At 38.3% G+C, this 27,034-nt stretch overlaps 1 long non-coding RNA gene across 1 annotated transcript in view; it reads right to left on the bottom strand.

Annotated features, from left to right (window-relative positions):
* Positions 1-7,865: 7,865 nt before the first annotated feature.
* The window catches only part of LOC310896126, a 39,969-nt gene continuing 20,800 nt past the window's right edge, over positions 7,866-27,034 (bottom strand). Inside the window, exons 2-3 of the long non-coding RNA XR_014581204.1 lie at positions 17,339-17,429; positions 7,866-15,148 (exon numbers count right to left, since the gene is read on the bottom strand). This is a non-coding gene — a long non-coding RNA (uncharacterized lncRNA). The remainder of the gene's footprint in view (positions 15,149-17,338; positions 17,430-27,034) is intronic.

The following is a 27,034-nucleotide window of genomic DNA, read 5'->3' as shown; positions in this document are numbered from 1 at the left end:
CTTTTAAAAGGTATTTGCTGATTATCTTCGTATATCCCAGTAGATATGCAGCAGAAGCTGAGAAAGAAAATGCAGAAACCATCTGACAGTTTTAATGTCATTAATGCTACAGTAAATCCTTCACTCCTACTAAAAAGGAGAATATGCCTAAATGTTTGTAGTTTAGGTACTTTTCTAAAGTGTCTTGAGCAGCCATCTCTGGTTTGAACACTATTTTTCAACTCTTAAACTACACCTAATCCACTGAACCTCAGTGTGGAAGCCCAAACCTGAATACATCCGCTGCCTTAGTTGCCCCTTTTTCTGTCTGTAATTCTGTGGTTTCTAGGCATCTGTTCCACTGTAGTCTTTGATTAAGTCTGTATTAATAAGCAAACAGGACCAGGGGATCTGTCTGGGCATTGGCAAGTAATTATTGACACTGTAAAACTGTTAGTATGCTCCATGGTTTTGACCTAGGACAAACAGCTTTCCTCCCAGGCAATATTTTAGGTTCGATGTGGGCCAGTGATCACATCCTATAGGCGATATGGGTGCTGATGCTTTGTTCTGGGATGGAAGACCACTCAGTCCTGTGGACACGCTGTGCCAGGTGACCTCAGGAACAGAGAGCCTCGGCAGGCTTTATGTACTACTCAAGACGTCAGCACAGCTTCAGACAGTCTTAGCCTTCCATCGATCAAAATTTACTGCTTCCAGGAATGTGGAGGGATATATAAACTATTGTCTTTCCTAGGTAGAGCACATTCCTCACCCTATTAAATTTTTAATAGGGGTCTTGAGGGTCTAAATCTTTAATAAGGTTCTCTGCAATTTCTACTGCAATAGAACTCAAAACCAACCTTTCGCTGGAAAGGCTGGGGACGATGGCATTGGAAAATAATGGCACAACCCTCATATAGTGTTTACTCTTTTATGTTAACTCCTAATTTTTGCTTTTGAAGGCTTTCCCTATTGTCACTGGAATAAAAATCACTTCCAAAAATGCACCCTACAAGCTTAGTACTGTTTTTAACAGGACTGCCCTTTGGGACCTGATTATCTGGTGTCTGGTTTCCACTTTCTGAAGCACTGACTGCCTTAAGATATATAAGGTATTCTACACTGCTACACATAGCCAGAACTGATGGTAAGAGTTGAACTTAAGTGCACCAAAGTAGCTAATACCTCTAAATACTGTAAACCTTAAGGCACATAAATAGGGTGCCGGTGGCTGCTGCTTATTATTGAAAATGTACCAGATTGTCAGAAGCTATTTCATAAGATTTACTAGTCCCGAGGAGTCCTTGCACAGTTACTGTATGCCTATCTCACAGTCCAGTGTGCATTATGTAAAGTCGTTTTAAAATGAGAAGATGAAAAAAGCCTTAATGTACTACTGCAGTACTCATGAAAACTTCCAGCCCCTAGTTCAGGCAAAGAAAGCTGACAAACTCCAACCTGCTCAGGGTGATAAAATGTGCTGGAGTTACTGAGACCAGAGGAAGATACAATTTACATAAAACAGAGACTTAGAAATCATTTTTCAAAAAGTTATAACCCAGATTGTCATACTCCTGCAATATACAGACTGAGAAGACATAATTTCAGAAAGCAATTTTAAGATATTATAGTTACACTTTATTTCTAATAATTCTATTTCTTTTTTTTTTCTTTTTTTTTTTTTTTCCCTGCATTACATTTACAACACAGAAAATCTCTGTGGGATGTACAGCTATAATTTAATATACTATGAATGTATTTAATCATATAAATTTGATTAAAATATATACAAATATTAATAAAATATAAAATAGTATCTAATTAATATATTTATTAATTAAAATATAATAAAATATAAGGTACAGTTATAATGTATCTACTGGTAAATTACATACAATTTGGCTCACAGAACTGTTTACCCCATAGAAGTGACTATTTTATAAAGAATGATTTTAAGTATTATTCAAACAATTCTTCTTTTAAAAAGGCAGCAAATCTGATAACTGCTGGCTTCTTAAATAAGTGTTTTAATGAGACCTCATGTCTTGCTCATATCAAGCCCAGTCCTGAAACTCCTGTCATCTTCAGTCCCTGCATGAAACACCAGCTTGTGCTTCACAAATACATCCAAGGCAGATGAAGAAATAGCTAAAATCAAGTATCAGAAATTTTCATTAAATGATTAGAAGGAAATGTACATTTCTGTGAAGTGCACAGATGTTGCTTATCCATTCACAAGATACTATCCAATTTCTACTGACACTATGTCTATCTGGAATCCTCCAGGCATCTCTTTCAATTGCTACTTTTTTGTTCTATTTTCTAGGAGGATATATAATTTATCTGTCCTAAATATTGTGTACACTGATATATTCTATTTTTCTGTCAAAGATTTAATATTTCTTTAGCATCTAATACGCTCACTCTTTAGAGCACTATTTTGCTTCATTTACTTCCAAAGGAGATCTTAATGGACCTCTATCACACCCTTTTCCCCATAAATAAAAATTTTTCTGCAGTTTGTCCTGATCCACTGTTCCCTCAGTTGCCAGATAATTTTCTTTCCAAAGTTCATTTATACCTCAAACAGTGGCTTAAAAAGTATTTCTTTAAGCAGCAGTCTATTTAACAGCTTCTGCTCCACATCTTTCCTTCACTTAATCCCACTCCATTTTTTTTGTGTGTGTGCAACCACACAGTGAAGTGCTTCAGAAAATATATTCACATTTTTCCACATTTTTTTTCTAACTCTGCTCAGCCCCTTGGCTTGACTTACTATGCAGCCTCTTAGTAGCTGGGCTAACATAAACCAAAGTAGTATGTGAATAAGAACTAGCAACCAAGGTTTTCTAAAGGCTGTCTCTCCTACCAAAGAAAATGTCCAACAAAATGCACCCTCCACCTACTCATTCTTCCCTCACATTTCATATTGGAATTCTTCGTGGAATTTTCCTTAACAAAAATCATGTGAGACAGGTCTCCATTTCACACTCTTTATTGTGTAGGAGAAGAGAAACTCAAAGGGAATAAAGCTTTTTCTATAAGGATGTAGGAATCAAGGACTGCAAATATGTTTTATGTCATCAAGTCACAATGGCAGCAAAATCCTTGTGGTGACATTTGAGCTGTTGAGCATAAGTTTTGGAAGATATGTATGCTCTGGGTTGGGGTCAGGGATATCCTCAATATTGTTCAGCAGTCCTCTAATTTGCCAGATTATCTGATTTTATTCTACAATGAGACTATCTCCATGTGGGCCTCCACACTAAACTCAGTCTGGTCTTCACTGGATCCCATAACTGTAGCACTCATGCTGATAGCCTCATTTTGCTGAGGAAGCGAACAGATGTCACTCCTCAGATGCAATACCCTTTAACTTTAGATCATACAGAGAGGCCCAAAGACAGATGCACACACATATGCACAGAGCTTGTTTTAAGCAGACTCAAATAATCTTTTATCTCAGTAGTCCCCTCTGAGGTCTGCAAAGGCAAGACTAGTGGTGCATGCACTTTTGAGATGCATGCTGAAATCATGGCAGTGAGGAATGATGACGGTGTGTGGGTGAAGCAGTGACATGAGACTGCTCCACCCTGGAGACCTTGTCAGAGACAATGGAGAGCAATATTGGTGTCAGGTATTTAAAGCACTAGTTTATTATTTCTCCAGGTAGTCAGGGAGCTTTTAGTATTTAAGGCCATGAAAAGAAAAGGCAGGAAGCTTTAGTACCCTGTAAGGTCTGGAGCCAAATTTTCTTCTCCCTATCCCCATCAATAATTCTGATAAGCTAAGTAACCACTTATTGTTGCCAGTGCCTAAAGCCAGATCTACAGGCATAATCTCTTTCATACACTGATCAAACTCCTCTCTAAAAATGATTAGGCTTTTTGCCCAGTTTCTCCAATTGAAAGATTGTTCCTGAATCTCAATACTCTGATAATTAGGAATGCCAATAGAACTCCCCACCTAAATATATTCATGGCTCATTTATATGTATATGTACTTGTGCCAAAAAGATCTTTTAAGTTAAGTATCTCTTTTACTTCCCTGGTGTCTACCTGCCCTTCTCAGTTTGTTTATGGACAGAAATTATATCCTTTCAGTGTTTTTCTTTTCCTTGGTGGAATAAGCCTAATTCTTTTCCTCTTCTCTATTAGCCTCTCTATTTACCCAAGCATCATAATAATCTATGTATCTGCCTTGGTGTGAATTAATCTTTTCTGAACACTGGCAAATAGATATGTACAGAACTTGAAGAAGCAGGCATAGTTAGGATTCTGACAAGACATTATGCACCAGTCAGCCTATAACCCAGAAACTTAAGCATGATCACAAATCCATTCTCCGTGGGAGAGCAAGAAACAGAACAGAGCCTGAAGTTTCTTCCCTACTTTCCCCCATATACTCCTAGAGCAAATATCCCTACTCTGAATCTTTTGAAAGAACCCCATAAGTCTATCAATCATTCCCTCCCTCCTCCATGGGAACTTGTAAGGACTTAACTGTTATCAGTTATCAGATACTGTTATCAGTATCATTCTTAGTCCTCCCCCACAACAATATAAATTACACTTCACTACTAGAGTGCTTGGGCCAGATCAGTTTTTAAAGACTGAAAAAATACTATGTGGGAAAATCTACCAGTTATTTGCTCAATGTTGGATTTTAATGAATATTAAATTTAGCAACAGTTTGGACAATGAAAAAAAAATGTTAAAAGGAAATTAAAACCTGTAAAAGTCTTATCCTTTTTTCTTACCTGTTATTCCCTTACTGATTTGAACTCATCCCCCCTATGCAACAACAGAAGTCTGGGATGTGATTTTACCATAGGTGTTTTGACTGTTTATCAGAGCTATAAGCAGAAGAGGAACGTCTTCCGATTTCAGCATTTGGTCATCACTGCTGAAACTCAGAAGTCCAAGCTTTTTTCTCCAGCCTTCCTGAAACTGTAGAGTGTGCAGATACACCTCTTTGCAAGAAGAAAAGCTAATATTTACAAATAGTAATGAGGTGATCACACTTATAACTACACAATTTCCAGTACAGGAAATATTGATAGAAAGGGACAGTCTGAAATACTGTTCCAACAGCAGAGCTTCATTCCCAGGAGTATCAAAATATAAACAAAATTTTCTCACCAAAAAAAAAAAAGTCCACTCATTTTGAAGGCATGAGTAAAAGAGAACATTATTTTTGGTCTTTCATGTTATAAAATTAAGCTGTCATTGCAAATATAACCCATGGAATTTCTAAATTTCTTTCCCCTGTGAATTCCAAAGAAGCTAATCAACATGATAAAGCAATTTAGTTCAGCTAGGTATACTAGTTAAATGCTTATTTGCCTCTTCCTTTGCATTTAAATCAGTCTTGGCTGACAACTAATTTCACCTTTTATCAGAGTAAATACATCAGATGACATCTCAAGATGTTCTAAAGGAAATGAAAATTACTTTAAAAACTCAGAAGCAGAGCTTGTCCATCAAAAAATCAACAACTAAATTTGTCCAGAAACAACAATTTGAAAAGAAAGTCTATAAAATAAAATGTGTGGACATGGTTTCAGGTTTTCGTTGAAAGTTAATCTATAAATTCAGTGGAGCAATTTAAAGAAGAAAATCAAATTCAGCAGAAATAAATACTGAGTACTGTCAGTACTCTTTAAATTAGATATAGCTTGACTTGCTAATTTCAGGCTTAGATCTATGTTTTCTTTCTTTGTTTCTTGATACTTTGATTCAAACCTACCTAATTTTCCATGAATTATTTCTCTGCATTCCTATGCATGTTCTATTATAATGACTCTGTTGATAAATGATGAGGAAAAAATATATATATATTATAACAGCAGCTGATAACCGTGCTGTACCTGGGCTACTGGACTACAGCTAAAAGCCAACCTGAGAGTGCTTCAGTTTCCAGGCTGAACAGGAAATGAATCTGAAGCACTTAAGAGTGACAGATCTGAGGAGTCTTTATGAAGCAGCAGGAAAAGTCTAGTTCCATTTAGTATACAGGAACATTAAAAGAACTAGTTTAAAAGAAGTCCCTTTCCTGATACTGGGATACAAACTTCATTTGTTGATATCACTTCTGTGCTGCCAGTTAAAACAAGGCCAGGGTTTATAGAGTTTTTATACCAGATTACTGATTCTCTGGAAGACTTATCCAGAACTGCCATGTTCTGTACTACCACGTCAGGTTTAGTCCAGGGCAATACTAGTCATTGGCCGGGGGCATGGGGGATCAAGAATTATTTCCAGTAGGCACCAGAAACTCCACTAGATTTGGCTTCCTCCACCCCACACAGTCTTCCAGCACTGTCCCGTGAGGCTTAGCACCACCAAACTTAATGTACACTTCAGACATGGGCTGAGGGAATACTGCTCCCAACTTTACTCCAAAGGGCAGCAACAGAATCCTATTCTTTCAGTGACTTTAAAGTTAAAACAAAACAAAACTTCATCTGAGAAAGTCATAATTACATCTTAGGGTTGGAAGGACCAAACGAGAGACCTGGAGACAAATGTGACACATCCAGCCTATATAACCTGGTATTAGGGCCAGAGAACGCTGATGATGCATTCTTTCAGTTGAAGTTAAAAGGAGTTCCATGGATAACTCTCTGGAAACCGGAAGGAATACCAGGGAATTTCTGTGGGTGTGGACACGATGACAAAGATGTTCTACATAAACAAACATTTTCATTCTGAAAGAAGGCCGCTTCTAGTCCCGTGGAAACGAACCAGAGGTCATCTGTTATTTAGATTCAATACTCAAGAAAGAATGTGGAGCATCCCTGGTAAAATATCCTCCACACTCATTGGTGTCCATAGCTTCAGTGAATATGATCCTAATTGTGGAGAGAACAGAAGGATGAAAAGATAGGAGGGAGAGGTGTAGAAAGAAGCATCAGTGCAAGGGCACATTCCTGTATTGCATCCAGGCAGAGCCACTCTCTGTATACTGAGAATATATCACAGTATCATAAACGTTGAACTGTCCCAGAGCTTTCAGCTTTCTCCTGCCTCAAACCCTGCATCATTTCAGTAGCCCTTTGCTGGGTTCCCTTCGGTAGGTCTGTGTCTCTCATTTACTGGCAAGCTGAGAACTGGATCCAGTATGCCAGATGTGTCTTGCCAGTGCTGAGTAGAGGGGAGGGATCACCATTCTCTGCCCTCCATCTGCTGGTAACACTCCCTCTCATGCAGCCCAGGATGCTGCTGGCCTTCTTTGCTGCAAGGGTACATTGTTGGCTCATGGTCAACTTGTTGCAAAGAAGGACCTCTAGTTTTTTATGCAAAACCTTACCAGACTTGGAGCAAGATGAGAAAAAAAATAGGGAATTGAGTTAAGAATCATGGAATAATTGCATGTATCTTTTCAGCTTAGCCTTAAAATTTTAAACCTGCTATTGAACCAAATGTTAGAGCAAACAAGACCATCTACCTTCTGAGTACTTTCAACAAGTCTCTAACGTGGTCCTGTAATGCACTATTATGCAATGAAGTTGGCATAGTTTGGGATCTAATCAGAAAGGCAGTTTTCCTTGAATGTGCAAAATTAATTGCATATCAGTTGTTCCTATTCCATTAATAATATTTCCAATAGTAATACCTCATGAATAATAGTCCTATTCCATGAATAACATCAATGATAATTTGTAGGTTTTCTATCTATTAAGTAGAAAAGATGTGGTTGTAACTTAAAGAAAGTAATAATTTCTCAATGTCTGATAAATATTAAACTTACATAATTCTCCACATAAATGTGGGGGATCTTGAAAAAATATTCTCCTGTTCCATAATAAAATTATTCAAAAAAAGCACACAACTTTTCTACACATTAATGGAGAAATACTTTTTTTTCTCCTAGTCTATCAGTGATTGCAATAAATGTAAATCAAATTATAGGTTTGATAATTCTTTGTAAACCACTAAAGTTTTGATGTATTGTAAAGGTTTACAGTTGTTCTGCATGTCACTTTATGAGCCTTTAATAAGCTAACATCCAATGCCAACCAAAGGGATATTCCATACTATGTGGTGTCACACTCAACAATAACAGGTGGAAAAAGAGAAGGAGAGGGGAGGGGTGGGCTCTCATTGTGAAAATGTCTGTCTTCCTGAACAACGGCTAAGTGTATTAAGGCAGGGATGTGGTTAAGCATCACTCATTGGTAGGAAGTAGAAAGTAATTTCTTTCCTCTCTCTCCATGCTTCTACATGGACTTTGCTTGTTTGGTTTTTTTGTTTGTTTTTGTTGTATTTTGTTTTTTTTCCCCTTTTTCCTTTAGCTAAATTACTTAATTTACCCCTAACAATAACTTTACCTTAATAATTATTATTCCTTTCATTAAATTATCCTTATCTCAACACATGAGTTTTTTTTTTTCTTATTCCCCTCCTCTTCTGAGAGAGCAGTTGTGGTCGAGTTTAGCTGCCTAGCAAGGTAAAACCATCACACTCAGTAAAATTAGGGTGATCGCTTCAGTAAGTTAAAGAAGATTTTGACTTTTAAGCATGGCAGTAGCAGTGCAGCACCCATGTACCTTCAAACTGGAGGCTGATAAAGCTATTAGCTAGGTATGGCTTAAAACCTAGGGTATGTCCCAGGTTGCAAGACCACTTTGCAGGAGCAGTGGAAAGCACAGCTATTCTTAAAGCACAGACAGCACGGCTGTGCAAGTAAGTTGACAAAGCTGATCACAGTCCTGTAAAAGACACAGCAAGTGACATTTTAAATGAGATATGCAAGTTCTATAGGTGCATGGGAAAGAGCATGATAAAGCATTCCTTTGGACAGCAAGTTGCGCTCAGGTCATACCAAGTGAAAACTGGAATAGTTGGGGTAAAATTCATGTGTCTGAAGTAGAGTGTTGCTATATTACTAACTAAATGAAAATTGTTCCAGACTTACATTGTCTATGTGTCATTCATTTTTTATAAGATATGCCTATTTTTCCCTCAATTTCTTTTAAATCTTTTACTGTTTTACTCTGCCCTGTGTTTGCAGAATGTCTTTGTGTACTGATTACTGCTGTGAGCTAAGTAGTGAGTCCTAGTAATAATAAATGACATGTGAATAGCTGGTGTGATATGCAAAAACACCACTCCAGACTATTTCACATACAGTCTTCAGGTCTGATGTTTTGCAGATAAAAGTTCTTGTCAATAAGAATATATTTTTTTTCTTCATCCTATTTCATTGACATTGCACATTTGACTGGATAACATCACACAGTGCAAGAGCAGGGGTGGTCACACAAGCATCAGAATAAAAATGGAAAAAAAAAACGTGTTAGAGAATACAGAGATATTTGGGCTCAGAGAGACATCTGAAATTCTCAGGTTCTCCTATTAGGAAAGTTCAGAAAAGCATTTGCTGGAGTGTTTTACCCAGTATGTTGGTGTTTATATATTCCAGTATTCACAGACATAATTAGAACAAAGACAGCATTGGTGTCTGCACAAATTTGTTCATCATTTCCTTCACCACTCCTACTTCTTAGGCACATCTCCAAAAAAAAACAAACACCAGTCTTTGACCTCTTTGTAAATTCTTCCAGTAGTATGACAAAAAAAAAAAAAAAAAAAATTCCTTTTGCATATCTTCTTTCTATAGTGCCTTGCTCATAACAGCCATTTTGATGAAGTACCTTAAATTTGAAGAATTTGCATAATGAATAAATATGCTTTGTTCCATAATGCATATTTTATGAGTAGTATCTTGGCTTTGCTTTAAACCATAAAACCTCTCACAATACAATGTCCTCAGTGTGTTTCAAAGTGTTAAAGACTGTTTCTATGCTAACACACCATCAGATTTTTTAAAGTATGCATTCTTTTCACAGTTAAATCTGTTCTTTCTGATGACCAAAAATAACGTCATTGGATTGTATGATGAATAACAAAATTTTTCTTTGGTTCTTAGATCAAATAATTATACAAATTATATGTTATACGTATAAGATACAAATATAGATATAATAAGATACAAATATAGATATAAATGTTATTAATACTCAGACAGTTGAAACTTAATTTGCAAAGTATATTAATTGTCCTCAAAATAGTTATTTATTGAATATAAGAAGAGAGGTAATATTCTGCTGAAGTCAATGGCAAAAATGGAATTAATAGGAAAATTTTCCATGGGCCCTTATAGATTTGGCAAGACATTGGAATTTCCCTGAGGGATTTCTACAGAGCTATGTCCTGGTAAGATATGGAGTAATAGTGGTTGAGATTTCAGGGCCTGGATTAAGCAAAGAGTTACTCAGTCAAAGTTTTATGCTGCATTTAAGTCTTTGGAAGGATCCAGATTTCTCAAACGGGTATAATTTTACAAATTCTCTTGAGTAGTATTTCTATATAGCTCTGTCATGCAAAATGGTTAGGATTTGAAGTTAAGAAAGAGCTTAACTCTTCAGCAGAGGCTGTGTTTTATTTCAGCTTGCACAATCAAACAGAAGATGAATAGTCTCTGCAATTACATTTTAAGAGATCTTAAACAATATAAGGCTCATAGGAGATGTTGTACAGACAGCCCCTGAGAAAGCAGCATCCTTGAAACCTGTGCAGCACGACCAGGGAAAATGTTTCCTTCTGCTACCAGCAAACCATTTCTCCATTCCTAAGGAACATGAGGTTTTATTTCTGTTATGGGAAATATTCCTTGCATGATTTGCTCAAATGAGAGAGTTAGAATATTGCCAGAAGAGAAGACAGAACCTCAAAGGACAGGCTGAACATCCTTTCCCTTAGAAAGAATTGCCCTAGTCCCTGGGATGTGCCCATCCATACTTAGCAAAGAAGCTGTCAAACTTAACTTGGTCTCATTGACTATAAAGTGGTCCCCAAAGACAGCTCCTGTTAAAACAATTCTGAAGAATGAAAGCCTTACTTTGAGAGCAGTGACACCTACACAAGCTTGAAATAAAGAGGTCTAATGGCTCTTAAGAGCTTGGGAATTTTTTAACACTTTTCCTTCATGTAGGAAAAGTAATACTTTTTTTCAGCACTCTTCTTAAACATTTACTGTGAAAAGGAAACATTAAATAACAATGTCACTGATGCTATTAGTGAATTTCAAGACAGAAGTGAATTGGTTGTTGTGCTATGTCTGATACAAAGAGTATTTGACATTTTTTTCAGGCTGGATTTTCTGTAGCCTCAGTAGCATAAACAATCAATCATAATGACCTTTGAATGTACATCAAAGAAATATGGATTCAGACTTCAACACCACAAACAGATAGGTTTAAAGAAAGTTTTACCTCAACTATCTATGTGTAGCCTAAAATAGAAATTATAAAACCATTACCTAAAGTCTTTGTGCTAGCTATTTGTTCATAAAGGTAATTAACACCACTGTATTCAGTTTCTTAGTCTACAAACCTATTTAGAATATTTAATTGGCACAACACTGTGTCTCTCTCCATATGTACAGGTAGAGATTAATATAAAGAGAACTATTCTAATTACAAATATAAAAAGTTGAGCAGTGCCAACACATGGTTTGCTACCAAATATCAGAGTCAAATAATGGCAGTACATAATGATTTCACTCAGTGGCTTGCCAATAACCTTCTCTTGACATTAAAAAAAAAAAGTCTCAAATGGGAGAACAATCTGCTTCATTTATGCATTATTCTTAATCATGTTTGCATTCTCTAGTTAATTTGCTATAGCTGTTTAAGGTAAAAAGGAAAGCTTATTGTTGTGCTTTTTCAAGTTTTTTAAAGTCAAATTGAACAGCCAAATATAGTCTGAAGAAGAATAAGAAAAAATTATATGGAAAATACTACAGTAGAGACACAAACATAAAGTTATTAGCTAATAGGAGATATAAACATCTAAGAATGAATTTTAATTCATGCTATACTCCAAAGAAGCAGGGGAAAAGAGAAAAATCTCTCTCACCTTCATTCACTCCTGGGAAAATCCAATATCTAACATGACTACTGGCTACTGCTTCAGGGATAGCTAGGTATAGAGTGAAGGAAAAATATCTGATGAAAGAAGATTTACTACAATGGGGAAGCAACAGAAAACATTTATTGGATCTGAGAGTAAATGAAAATTATTACTGCTAGAACAGATGCAGAAGAAAGGGCTGAAAAAGAGACTAGAGCAAGATAAAGGAATAAGCTAGAAAAAAAAAGTTTATTTTGTGTAAAACTAAAAATAGTGAAACAAATGAAAAAAAAGTAAAAAATGCTTTTTGCGGAACAAGAAATATTAGAGAAGAGGAAGAAGAACATCAAGAACGCAAAAGAAAGAAAGGAAATATGAAGAAAACAAAAGAAAAAGGGGTTCTTCATTTATTTCATACAATGTATTATCACAGAACCATAGAATCATAGAAGCACAGAATCATAAATCCACAGAATGTTTTGGGGTGGAAGGGACCTTCTAGAATCACAGATGATTCTGTGATCATCTAATTCCAACCCCCATGCCATAGTAAGGGCATCTTCCACTAGATCTAGTTGCTCAAAGCCCCATCTAACCTGGCCTCAAACACTTCCAGGGAAGGGACATCCACAGTTTCTCTGGGCAACCTGTTGCAGTGCCTCATGTCTTCTGTTTAAAAACACTACCCCTTGGCTTATTGCTACAGGCCCTAGTGAAAAGGCATCCCCTTCTATCTTTTATAAGCCCCCTTTAAGTATTGGAAGACTGCAATAACATCTCCCCAGAGCCTTCTCTTCTCCAGGCTGAACAACCCCAGCTCTTGCAGCATTTCTTCACAGGAAAAGTTCTCCAGCCCTCTAATCATCCTCATGACCATTCTCTGGACCTGTTCTAACAGGTCCACATCTTTTTGGTGTTGGGGGTCCTAAAGCTGAATGCAGTACTCCAGGTGGGGTCTCACAAGGGTGGAACAGACAGGGAGAATCACCTTCCTTGACCTGCTGGCCATACTTCTTTTGATGCAACCCAGGATGCAGTTGGTTTTCTGGGCTGCAAGCACACATTGCTAGCTCACAGACAATTTTTCATCAACCAGCACCCCAATTCCTTCTCCTCACGACTGCTCGCAATCCATTCATACCTCAACTGTAGTGATGTTTGAGATTGCTCTGACCCTGGTGCAGCACCTTGCAGTTGGTGTTCTTGAACTTCATGAGAGTCCCATGGGCCCAACCCTTGAGCTTGTCAAAGTCCCTCTGGATGGCATCCCTTCCTTCTATTATGTCAGCTGCAGCACTCAGCTTAGTGTCATCAGCAAACTTGCTGAGGGCGCACACAATTTCACTGTCTCTGTCATTAATAAAGATATTAAACAGTACTAGTCCCAGGACAGGCCCCTGAGGGACACCACTCATCATGGGCCTCCACCTGGACATAGAGCCGTTGACCACCACTCTCTGGGTGTGACTTTCAAGCTACTTCCGTATTCAATGAATGGTCCACCCTTCAAATCCATACCTCTCCCATTTGGAGATCAGGATGTCATGTGGGATCCTGTCAAAAGCCTTATGGAAGTCCCGGTAGATGACATTGGTCAGTATTCCTTTGTCAACTGATGCAGTCACTCCACCATAAAAGGCCATCAGATTGGTCAGGCATGATTTGACCTTTGTGAAGACATGTCTCAGATAACTTCCCTGTTTTCCATATGGCTTAACATAGCTTCCAGAAGGATCTGTTCCATGATCTTCCCAGACACAGAGGTGAGGGTGACTGGTCTGTAGTTCCCAGGGTATTTCTTTCTTTTTTTTTTTTTTCATTCAGTCATGAAAATTCAGTCATTTTCAGGGACTTCACCTGACTGCCATAACTTTTCAAATGTTATGCAGAATGATCTGGTAACTACATCAGCCACTTCTCTCAGGACCCTGGGATGCATCTCACCAAGTCCCATAGACTTATGTATGTTCAGGTTCATCAGGTGGTCTTGGAACTGCTCTTCTCTCACAGTGGGAGAGATTTCCGTCCCCAGTTTCTGCCTTGTGGCTCAGGGACTTGAGAGACTTGAGAGATGTGTTAGGAGCGATTGCCAGTGAAGATGGAGCCAAAAAAAATAAATTGTTGAATTCCTCCGCCTTCTCCATGTCTGTTGTCACCAGTTCTCTCATCTTGTTTATCAGAGTTGGTATATTCTCTTTAGTATTCCTTTTCCAGGAATATCCTGTAGAATATCTTATTATTATTCTTTGTATCCCTTGCCAAGTTTAGCTGCAACTGTGCCTTGGCTTTCCTGATCCCATCCCTACACATGTGGGTTGAATGTCTGTACTCTTTCCAGGCCACATGTACCTGCTTCCACTGCCTATGCATTTCCTTCTCACTCTTCAGTTTGACCAGCAGGCCCTTACTTAGCCATGCTGGTTTCCTGCTTGATCTTTCACAGATGGGAACGTAGAGATTTGTACTCTATGAAGTGTCCTTAAAGATCTGCCAAACCTGATCAGTTTCTTTATCCCTTAGGAAAACTTCCCAGGGGATTTCATCCACTAATTCTTTAAACTGGAAATAAGCTCTTCTAAAATTCAGGCTCCTGACTTTATTCTTTGTCAGGTCCATATCTCTCAAGATCATGAACTCTACCAGGGCATGATCACTGCAACCCAGACTGCCTCCAATTAATTCATCTGTTATGGTGAACACCAGGTCCAGTGACATTTCTCCTCTCATTAAGTTATTACATGGACCAAGAAGTTAATCCTCAATGCACTCCAGGAGTCTCCTGGGTTGCTTACAGCTTGTCATGTTGTTTTTCCCAAAGATATCCAAGTGGTTGAAGAGGATGAGGCTCCTGCAGGATAAGAGCCTGAAATTGTGATGCTTCTTGTAGCTGGAGCAAGAAGTATTCATCAGCATACTCCCTTTGATAGGGTAGCCTGTAGTAAAAACAACCACAAGGATTCCTTTGGTCCCTATTTTTTACCCATAAACTCTTGACCTGTTCATTGCTATTTTTCAGAGAGAGCTCTTCACAATCAATCTGTTTCTTTACATAGAGGGTAATCCCTTTGCCCCTTGTTCCTTGCCTGTCTCTTCTGAACAGTTTGTAGCCATTGACTGCAGTGTCCCAGTCATGCAATTTGTCCCACCACATTTTGGTGATAGCGATTAGGTCATAGTTTTCTAGTTGCACTGTATTTTCCAACTCCTCCTGTTTGCTTCCCATACTGCATGTCTTTCCATGTATATACCTGAAGAAAAGCACAGAACAAAAAGTCCCAGAAGTGAGACAAATATTCTCCAGTCATTTGAATACACAAATCTCAAATGTATAATGAAAAAAATTGGAAATGACCATGTGAAAAAAAAATAAAAAACAAGTGAATTTTAATTAGTAAGAATATTTTCATTTTAAAAATAATCAGGAAGTAAAGATTATAAAAGTTTTCACTTCAGTAAACAAATATTAATAGCTACAAACACAAAAACATAAAGAATATGAACAAAAAACTAAGCTCATAAATTTTAGTCCTTGCTAGTCCAGCTCACAACTGTCAACAAAAGTATATTTCTGTTCACTCAAACCTTATAATGAAAAATAGATTTAAGAAAATGTTTAGTGAAATTCCAAACAAAATAAAAATTTCAGCATTGCCATATGTAATAAACAACACATTGCAGCATGAATCTAAGACAATATGTAAAATCACGTTCCAAATTTATTTTAACCCCATTTCAAGATTTTGCCTTAAAATACTGTTTTCTGTCTACTGGCCTTGAAATACACCTCCCTGAAAATTCCCAGTGCTGTCCCTTTCTGTATTGGGTTGTTAATTTGCTTATGGCAGCCTGTATGGTGTTATGTGCTAGATATGTGACCAAAGTAGTGTTAACAGCACAGTGATCTTTTAGCTACCGCTGAGCAGTGCTTGCACAGTATCAAGACCTTCTCAGTTTCTCACTCTGCCCATGCAAGAGATAGCCCTGCACAAGGGTAGGGGTGCACGGGAGGCTGCATGAGAACACAGCAGAGACAGCTGATACCAACTGCACAAAGGGATGTTCTTTACCATATAGTGTCATGCTCAATCATTGATCCCAGGCATTTTTTTTCAGAAGTAGCTGTTGCTCGGAGACTGGATGGGCATTGGTTTGCTGGTGGGAGGTGGTGAGTGATTGCTTTTGAATCAGGAGGGTTTTTTTCTTTTCATATTTTCTTCACTTATGAAAACATTTTTATCTCAACACATGAATTTTTTTCTCACTTTGGCCCTTGTGATTGTGTCCCCCATTCTGCTGGGAGGTGCTGAGTGAGTGACTGGGTGGGAGCTTAGCTGCTCACCAGAGTCAACCTAACAACCCACACTGTATCTCTAGTGAGGAAGGACTGGTGTCATGTTAGGTCTTTATGAGAACTGCCTATGTCTTCTCAGCAGAGCACATAAGGTTGAACTTACTCGACAAGAAAAGCTGGGGGAGCCTGAGGAATCAGGAGAACCCTGAGAAATTCAGCTCAGTACTTTTTTTTTTTTTTTCTTTTTTTTCTTTTTTTTTCTGAATACCTGCAGGGAAGTGGGCACAGCAATTTTGCTGCTGCTGTTCTCATCTTGACCATCTTTGAAAAATAACCTGTCTTGTATATACCTTCACCCACACCTTTGCAGGGGTAGAAGCAGTAGCCAGACCAGCTTTCTAGAAACAGTTCGGAAATGGAAGATGTAGGCAGCAGACCCTCTGCTATGCCCGTCCAGTCCATTCTTCCGGGGAGCAGCATGTTTTGCCTGGGCTCAGAGCCAGCCACAAACCTCAGGATTCTTTCAGTAATTTTTTTTTTTTTGCAAAACAGGGAGTAATCTTCTACTCCCTTCAGAATACTATTGTCCTCAGAGCAAGAAGTCACTTCTGCAAACACTGTAACTGAGATGACACCAACACTTCTTGCCAATCAGGGATGTCCCTATTCAGAGAGCATATTCTGTTATGAAAAATGAGCAAACACCAGTCTAATCTTTGTAACCACAAGAGTCCCTGCTGGCGAGTTACTCATTAGCACCAAGCTATCTGGCAATTTTGTGAGCTCTAAAGGTTTTGAAATTGGTTTGTATTTCACATTGGAACAAACCCCATATCTTCTTGGTTTCAAAAATGGCACTCTGTCAAAACTATATTTTTTAGATCAATAATACAAGGTTTTCATTTCAGATCTCTATTCCTAACTGCCATCAGAAGTGACTGGAGCATCCTGGATCTCATAAACCTTTCTATTGCAAAAACTTCCTCAAAATCAATATCTCATTGTAAAAATATATTTTCAGACAGTCCTATATTCTTCTGGATATTCTTAAAGTAATGGAAACTAGTTAAAAGTTTTGTTCATTTGAACTGATAGGTGAATATTTCATACATTAGTAATGTTTTAATAGAGTTATGCTGGTACTTACCTGAGTTACTAGTGAAACACTGCTTGGAGGGCTGAGTACGTACTTCTGATTAGCTTATGGGAAAATCGGATGTTGCTGAAGGTTATCCTACCTAATGAGGCAAAAGAGACAGAAACAAGACAATAATTCCTGAAAATTAAAATCAGAATGTGGAAATTTCACAGTGGTCTGGAAAGGGGGAAAAACAAGGGCCAAACCATTCAGGTGGCTTCATCTAAAGTGAACAACAGCTCACAAATCAGAGTAACATATGACTGACACACAGAGAGAGAAGAGCTAAAGATATTTAAGTAACACCATTCAAGAGTAACATTTGCTGGGACGAGCAAGTGATTGCAAAAACCTGCAACTGACAAATTAGTTCTAGAGACGACAAGAGCAATTCACAAAAACTGAAGGAGTTCAAAGGCAGAGCTTCTAATGAGATTATTGGAGCAAGTAGAATAATGACGTTCATCAACGTCGTATGTGGTTATATTCCTGGTGTTTGTAGTAGCAGACTTTGACCAAACAGGCATATCTATATACAGTAACAGATAGGAACATTTATTGTAATTTTTATATCACCACCTACAGATGATACTCTGTATATTTATAATGAGATTCTCCAGCCCTTGCTGTTCTCTTTTTCATCCTCCCACTTCTTTTATTCAAGTAAGAAGAGAGAGACAGGCTAAAAGATACACAAAAAAGATCAGAAGTGTTTCAAGAATGCAAGAATTTAAAAGTACCTCTTGTGCATTTAGTAAACGTGACTGATGGGCTTTTCACCAATTAAGCCACTGTATTTTTAATGCCAAGCTGCTGAGATAGAACTTGCAGACACATGTGACCACAAATTCCTAACAAACATTCACCTGTCCCCTCTCTTCAGGGCACAGGGCCCAATTGATGAAGCCACCTTCAGAATGAGAAGTACCTATTCACATTTGAACAAATCACAGAATGGCTGAGGTTAGAAGGGACCTCTGAAGATCACCTAGTCCAACCCCCCTACTGAGCAGGATCACCTGGAGCACATTGCACAGGATGACATCCAGGCGTGTTTTGAATATCTCCAGAGAAGGAGACTCCACAGCCTCTCTGGGCAAACTGTCCCAGTGCTCTGTCACCCTCACAGTAAAGAAGTGCCCTCTCATATTCAGCTGGAACCCCCTGTGCTTCAGTTTGTGCCCATTGCCTCTTGTCTTGTCACTGGGCAAAACTGAAAAGAGACTATCTCCATCCTCTTGACATGCTCCCCTCAGATATTTATACACATTGATGAGATCTCCCCTCAGTCTTCTCTTTTCCAGGATAAACAGGCCCAGCTTTCTCAGCCTGTCCTCATACCACAGGTGCTCCAGTCCTCTTATCAACTTCATAGCCCTCCTCTGAACTCGCTCCAGCAGTTCTATATCCCTCTTGTACTGGGGAGCCCAGAACTGGACACAATACTCCAGGTGTGTTCTCACCAGGGCTGAGTATAGGGGCAGGATCCCCTTGCTTGCCCTGCTGGCAACACTCTTCTGAATGCACCCCAGGATACCGTTGACCTTCTTGGCCACAATAGCAAACTGCTGACTCGTGGTGAGCCTGCTGCCTACCAGGACTCCCAGGTCCCTCTCTGCAGAGCTGCTCTCCAGCAGGTCACCTCCACGCCTCTACCAGTGGTTAAGGTTATTCCTCCCTAGGTGCAGGACTCTACACTTGCCTTTGTTGAACTTCATGAGGTTCCTCTCAGCTCACTGCTCCAGACTGTCAAGGTCCCCCTGAATGGCAGCACAGCCCTCTGGGGTATCAGTCACTTGTTGTGTTAAAGGTTAAAGTAATTGTGAATTATGCCCAATTAGCAGTTATAAGTCTGGTTATGTTCAGAGTACTGAACTATCAAAATTATGGATTCACAAATAACTTAATACATCCTCAATCTAGTCACGTTCTATGAACTACCATGGCTACACTTAGAGTTTGGTCATGTTCAATGAGAACTAGCACGGCTAGATTCAATGAGTAGTGCAATTTATTAAAGCAACAGGTACACAGGTTCTTTGGATTGACAGTGATAAATTCACTGTCTTTAAAGCACATGCAAATACCAGAAGTATGAGTAACTCAGCCTAGCTATAAATGCATTAAAAGATACAAGGCAACTCTATAGAGATTTCTAAATTTCCTGGGGAGGCACTCGACATAGCCAAGTGTTCAAATCTTACCGAAAATTTGGGCCCATCAACTGATCCCAGAAGTCAGAAGGCATCCTTCGTGATGGTATCTTCAGTAACATCCTCTCTCTTAAGCCAATTTGTATCATTTTCTATCTTTTAAGTGAAGCTTGAGTGACTCTAGTCGTGCATATCTTGGTTACAATTGATGCAAGTTTTCCTTGCTTTTGTTTAAAGGTATAGACTCGGAGAAATTCAGAGCGCATGCTCAGTGAGGGGTGGTTGCACCTTGGAGGTGGGTAGCTTTTGGGATGGAGGTGTGTTTTGGTATTATAATGAGGAAAGTTTACTAAAGTACAGCATTTTGTCAAAAACATGAGAGGCTGTTGGCTCAGGGTAGGCAATGTGCAGCTTATTATATCAGTTTCGGTGTGCACAAGAACAACCAAGTTCCCATCTTATCACAGAACCTAGCCAGGGTGTCTCCACTCCATACTTTTCCTCTTAGAGTCAGCACACCAAGTTCCCACAGTGTGATTAACACCTAAGGTTGGACGCCCAGGGAACTTCTACATAGTGCAGCTGAACTCCACCCTGGAAGCTTTTTCAATGCTGTACCTTTTCTTTAAAATGTGAATATCAGTTTAATTTCCAAGTTACCTCAGGCAATTATTCCACACCACTCCTCCCAACTTTGTGTCATCAGCAAATATCACCAGTACCTGTGTCTGTCTGTCTGGGCAGGTGCCCAGTATAATGCCTTTTTGGTCCCTTGAAAAGCACCCTCAGCCATCACCTAACTCCAAACTAATGTAAGATATGGGCCATTCCCCTAGCTAGCTAAGGAAGGAAGGCTGGGGAAGGAAGATGATGAGGAGAGCTGTAGCGTGCATTGGTAAGTCCCATGCTGTGGGCAGATGAGACACAGGACTGTGGGGAGCACTGGGGAGTGCATTTACCCTGTGGCATAGGCACAGCTGCAGTTCACTAAATCCATTCTGTGCATGTCATGTCCTTTCCATGCCTCAGTGATGAGGGGAATATAGCAGCCTGGTAGAGTGGGTTGGAGGAACATAAGAGAACTTTTGCAAGCATGCAGAATCTTCAACTGCCTGCCTTCTGCAGGACCCTATCTTTCCATCAGCTGGAGCAGACATTTAAATGAATAGTCCTTATACTCCTCAGATTTGATGAATCTTGTTTTGTATTGTTTTTTTTGTTGTTGTTGGTTGTTGTTTTTTTTTCTTGCTTGCTTGTTTTTACCTACCCCACTCTTTCCTCCTTTAGTTTTGGCATGGTAGATGTAATTTTGCATTGCTGAAGATCTGGCTAGTCATCTGTTTGTAAATTACTTTGTGCTAGATAAAGTCTAATGCAAGCAAAGTGGGTATTTTTACTCTTCTTGAATCCTCATGGAGGTGCAATTGGTTAAGGAAAACAGAAGTTTGAACATTTTAACATTAGGGGGAAAAAAAGGTGAGACACTTCAGCAAGATAAAATGCATACTTTCATAAACTTGCCTCCCCCAACATATTCAGTGACTTAAGGTATGCACTCTCCTACCACTTCAGCATCCCTAGCTCTCTTTGTTCAGCACATGGAAAATGTAGGTGCCTGAGCCAGTGGTTCAAATGCCAGTCTTGAAGCTACTCTACACCCAGGTCTGGCACCAAGTCACCTGCAGCTGGTACAAAGTGCTGCACCAAGTGTTTCAACATATAAACCATTCACCTCCTCTGAAATTCCCCTCTTGTGAAGATTAACTTCCTTCCTGGGGATCCTATGAGATCTCTTGCTGTAAACCTGTGCATTTTCACAAATGTTTTAGACCTGAAGAAACACCATTTTATGAAGTAAAAGAGTTTTGCTGAAAAAATTATGATGCATGAAGGTCAATGATAGATTCTTTCCTCCTACTTCCCCCATTCACTAGAGAAAATAGAAACTAGTTGGAGAGTTGGATGCATTTGTGAGAAAACCACTTGGGAGCTTCCTGCCAGCAGGAAAAGAAAGCGTGAGATTGAAGAAAGAGTGCTGCCTTTCTCACCTCCTCTGTAATATGCAAGACTGGATTTACGTTGCCACCTACCAGCACAATTTGGCTCTGATGTAGATGATAGATTTCCATTTTGTTAATTCATTTTATGAGCCCCCTGCACATGCCTGCTTGTGGAAGGCGAATTTTGACATGTCTCAAGCTTAATGAAAGCATTATTAACACAAATATCATTAAAATGTCATCAAAATCAAAAGTATTGTTTCCTTGGCCAATTAGTTTCCTTGTTTCCTTGGCCTTGCTTTTCTATCCTCCCCAAACCCGCTTGCTTTATTATTATTTTCTTTTTAAACTATGGAATGTACATAGCTGCATGTCTGAGACTTCTCACAGATTATTTAAACAGGTCTTCATTTCTGTTTGGGACATCTACTTAATCTGTTTAAATTTGGAAATGGAACACTCCACCTATTCTAACAACTTTATTTAGTTGAATTAAATATTAGTGATTAGCCGCCATACACTCAGGAAAGTTCTCCTCTGTCACTAAGATGAATATCACTGGAGAATTATTCTAAAATTTCAAGATGCACATGGAGTCTCGTTCATTTCAATCAGTTAACTCAGGTCCCTGTTAACACTAGTTCCAATTGATAAATTACTGCAGCTGTGGGACTATAGCAAAGGCTGAACCTATCTTTTATTTTTAAATGATTTGAATTAATTAGTCTTCTACAGGTTATACAACTACACTCCAAGGAATTCTGCAACGCTCTATTTGGGCAGTTGGATGGCACACCTGGTTTCCAGAGCTAGTAAAATAATTCAGATTTATTATACTCTAGTCCTTGTAGTCAGCTGAGAAGTAAAAAACACAGAAGAGTGACATGTCACATACACAAAAAGGAGAAGGAATAAAGAAAGCAGCTGAAAATATTAGATGTCTATTGTTCATATGCTAATGCATGATAGATATGAAGATTATTATGAATAGTGCTATTCATTCTTATTATTCCCACCAAGTATAGCATCATTATTTCCTGAATTTTCTTTATAATAAATAAGAGGAAAAACTTTTTAATGAATTCTCCTAAAAGCCAGTTTTTGTGGCAGCTGCTGTTCAAAATATGTACCAGGCTTTTTTTTCTCCAACATAAAGACGGGGAATCAAATGATTCATAGGAAAAAAAAGTCATGAGTTTTCCTGCATTTCATAGACACTCTCTACAGATTCTAGAGCTGTCAGCTGACTAGAACACAGTTGGCTCTTAAAATACACATCTTTTATAACATTTACTCCTGCTGTTTATGAAAGAAATACATATTGCCCTTCCTCCAGATCTTCTTTTATAATTTGTATAACTTGGTTGAGATTTGACCATAAACTTCAATGTATGAATATTTTATGGATAAATTAGCCCATTAAAATGGAAAATAATTTGCTAAAATATTTTAATATACTTTGTGAGATACAGAAATTAAAAATCCACATTTTGATTTTGAAGCCAGACTGTGCTTAACATCCTTAAATAAATGACATTTTCAAGATACATGATTGGATTTTGAAGGCAAAACCAAACGGCATCAGTAACATGTTGCAAGTTCAAGTATTTTTATCCCTATTGCAGCCTTACTTTTTCTAACATATCTTGCTTATGTGTTTTTGATTATTAAAAAAGATCTCAACAACAAAAGGTACAAAGAGACACTTGCAGTGGCTAATTCAGTGGCAAAGCAGAGCCTGCAATAAGAGAAAACATTCTTCTATGTCTTAAGTTTGCTGTTATATTTCTACATAAATCTGCTAGATAATCACATATGGCACTATGCTGCAAGATGGCAGGTGCTCTGTGTGAGATGCTCTGTTTTCTGAAAGTTGAGTGGGAGTTGAGAAGTGTTTTAGACTATGTTGCACTATGATGAGAAACTGAGCAAGAATTGTTTATTTTCATGTTTACAATTCTGACTTTGTTGAAAAAGAAAAGAAAAAAAAAGTTAAACAGGCAGGGAAGTTAATTAAACTCAAATTTCTGCAATTATTTGACCCACCTGGGAGGATACAATTGGTGTCTCCCTCATAAGAATTCAGAGTGCTTAAAAACAGAGGCCATGGGTTTGTTTAGTCTTTTCTCATACATCTTCTTTCTTTTTTCTTTTTTCCTTTTTTCTTTTTTTTCCCGGAAGATCCAAGAAGTTTAATAAGAAAAGTTCAGAACAGTTTGTCTAGCTGAAAAGATGAAGCACTTTGGGGAGAATTAGATCCAGCAAAAGACGGGGGGTGGGGGGGGTGGGAACACTGGCTAGGTAACATTTCCTCTTCTGTACTTTCTTAGTCTTTGACATCAAAGCAAGAATTACACTTTGAGTAAGATGAAAACATGTTCTTGATGTTCTGGTATCCCTGGCAAGAATAGCCCTGAGCTCAGAGGCAAGCAGTCCAGGAGACCAACTGACTAAAGCTTTGTGATGCTGAAGCAGGAGCAGGTGCCAGCAGGTTGGAAAGCTTCATGGGGGAATAATGCTTTCTTGTTCAGTCACCAAAAGGGAAATTATTGCTAACAAGCTAACAGTTGTTGTTCTATTTAAATTATCCTGGTAAAATCATCTTTTCTGACACCTATTCCCTATACTGCATCTAAACAACACATGATGTGCCATCCAATAAGTTAAGCAAGACAGCTGTAAGTGCAGGCAGCTTGCAGATGATTCACTTTTATGATATGATTGTAATAAGCAGTGCTCTTTCTAGAGATGCAATGATTTCTTTTGACCTTGTTCAGTGTGCATTAATACAAGTCTGAAAATAAAATCTCTACTAAAAGCTTGTTCAGTAAGCTATGGCACTTTGGCTGGTGAAAAACATATATTTATCAGGAATTTAACATGCAATCTGCTCTAACTTAGTCTTAAGCCATCTGTGGGGTATGCCACATATGCTCTGAGACACTGGAAGAGTTGAACTGGCAACTGCCTCACACTTCTGACAATAGGAGCTTATGACAATTTGAATCTGGCAACTGATTCTAATTAGGACAGAGTTATAGCCCACCCGTCAATTATTCAAGCAGGGCAGCACTGCTGGCTATGGTCTCTTTCCCACTTTCACTCCAGGAGCACTGGGACAGAGACAGTGGCCATCTACGGGTGTAGAGAGAAGGCACGAGATCAAACAGACATCTCTCTTTGTGCGCTCATGCAAGCCTAAGTATAATCTGTCTAATAACATCTGCATCTGGTTTTGGTTATTCTCAAACCTCTGACTCAAAAATACCAAAAGAACATTTTCCAAGCTTGATCAATTCTCAGATCTTTGTTTACTAGCTTCTTTTATCCTTTAAAATGAAAATAAAAAGAAAGATGCCCACTAAAAATGAAAAACAATTTATTTAGCTAAAACTTTTGTTTTCTGAAATTCAACTACCTAGCAAACCTCCTTTATCCTTTAAAATGTGTGATTTACTAATATTTTCAATTGTTTAAAACAAGAACAATTCTTACTAATTTATCTATCAAGTGGTAACTATATATATTTGCCTAATTATCACAACTATCAACGGTAATAAAACAGACATCTTCTATAAGATCACCTTGAAAAAGAAATGAACAAAAATAAAACCCAGCATAAAATGAAAGCCCCAATAAAAGACAACAACAAAAGAACGTGAAATAACTAGCGAGAACGTAGGCAAAGGTATAATATTTCGAGCATGAACAATTCACAATAAATAGTTCCTTTAGTAGTGAATGAATGAATAAGGCCTAGAATACAGTATAATAGGGAGTAACTATACAGTAAAGACCATGCTAAAATGTTCATAAATTATATGAAATTCTAAACCATTTTATCAAATTCTTTCTGATCTTAATTTTGTTCAAACCCAGATTCAATAGAAAACCTGTTCTTTAACATAAACCAGTAATTTACAAAGGAGTTATAAATCAATCAAAATTAAATTCTAATATTCTTTTAAATAGTGTGAGATGAAGAGTTTGCCTTTTCAGCTTTGATGATAGGGCTGCTTGAGCCTCATATAAATGGTTTTAATTCAAATTTGAAACATAAAAGCAAGGCTGGGGTGTAATGTTTCCAATGCACGGAGCCATTCAAAGTTTTAAAGAAAGCCTGTTCAAGGAACAGTGAGTGCAAAAAATACCAAGCCTGTATTGTTATTTAGAATTTCATGTGTACCCAGAAGGAAATTCCTTCTGTTTTCTCTTTGTTTTCTGACTTATTAAAATTGAGATTCAGGTATAAAAATCTCCATTCCTTATTGGAAAACCAAAATGTGAATAACAGAATCTGGCAAGTTATTAGTTTTTTTCAATGTCACGCTAATTAAACAGGCTTTCTAAGGGTGGAGACTTTGCAAATGCTTGTGTTTGAGTAATGCAGATTTTACAAGCCTATAGAAGTCAGATGCCATAAAACAAAGCTCATTGGCAGAACTTGGTGAGATTTCCAAGTCATCCTCATTGACCAGTGCTGTGGACAGGAGCTAGTAGGCCCCATCCCAACACAGCAAATATTTGAAAATGTATGAATCAGAAATGTTTCACCTCTTCATAACCATAAAGTGTTTAAAATATTTTTGTTTAACTTGATTGGAGCTTTGAAAGGCCACAGGAATTTCTAGTCTGTGTTCCAGTTAAATTGAATGTCTTGCTCTAAACTGTATTATGCTCAGAGAAAATTGGTGTTGACAGAAAACATGAGGTACACTCTTTTTCTAAGGAACTGGTGGTATGACATACAAACTGGGTAGTTTGCAGACGAGAGGAAGAAGGATAGGAAAAGAAGCTCCTCTTGGAAAACAGGAGAAGACTGAGGGCATGTAAAGGTATCTGCTGGAGAGCATGGAGCCAACTCAAGTTAAGAGTTTGTGCCAGGGTATACACAACGAGTACTGAGGTCTTGTAACATTCTGATGCATTTCTATTGAAAACTATGTTTAAAGATAAAATTACAACTGCATTAAGACAAACATCAGGAGGAAGCTTATGCATTAAAGAAAAACTTGAATCTGCCTCATTAATATGACAGCTCCTGGGAAACAGGCTTTTTGAGAAGAAAGAAATGATGTCAAATATATCTTACTTATGTGATAGGGATTTTGTGTGGACTGTTTATATCACCAAACTGTATTAAAAATTAAGAACTACCCAAAGCAGCTGCAGACTAGCAGCAAGCCAGTGGCAAATACAGTGGAACACAGACTCACCAGACACTGGTGCACAACAGGCATAATTGCCTTAGTGTATGAATCCATGTAAATTCTCTGCAGAAAAAAATGGTCATGGAGATGCTGAGATAGAGGTCACACACCACTTCTACAGGAAAAAAAAAAATGTTTCTGGAAATGCTAGGATAGGTTGTGTAGTTCTGGAAGCAGACTACACTAAGGGTGCAGCAACACAGCAGCTGGACTCCTATGACTACATTTACATAGCTAAATAAACAGGGAGTGGAGGAAAACTGAGCACAGCGGGCATAATTTAGACGATGCAACAAGCACCCTCTGATGGAATCCTTGGGCCCAGTTCAGGGGCCATTGTGT

The sequence above is a fragment of the Anser anser genome (assembly GCF_964211835.1).
Source record: "Anser anser genome assembly, chromosome: 3".
In the NCBI taxonomy this organism is placed as follows: Eukaryota; Metazoa; Chordata; class Aves; order Anseriformes; family Anatidae; genus Anser; species Anser anser.
The sequence above is the reverse complement of the archived record's forward strand: the minus strand, read 5'-3'. Positions and strand labels throughout refer to the sequence as shown.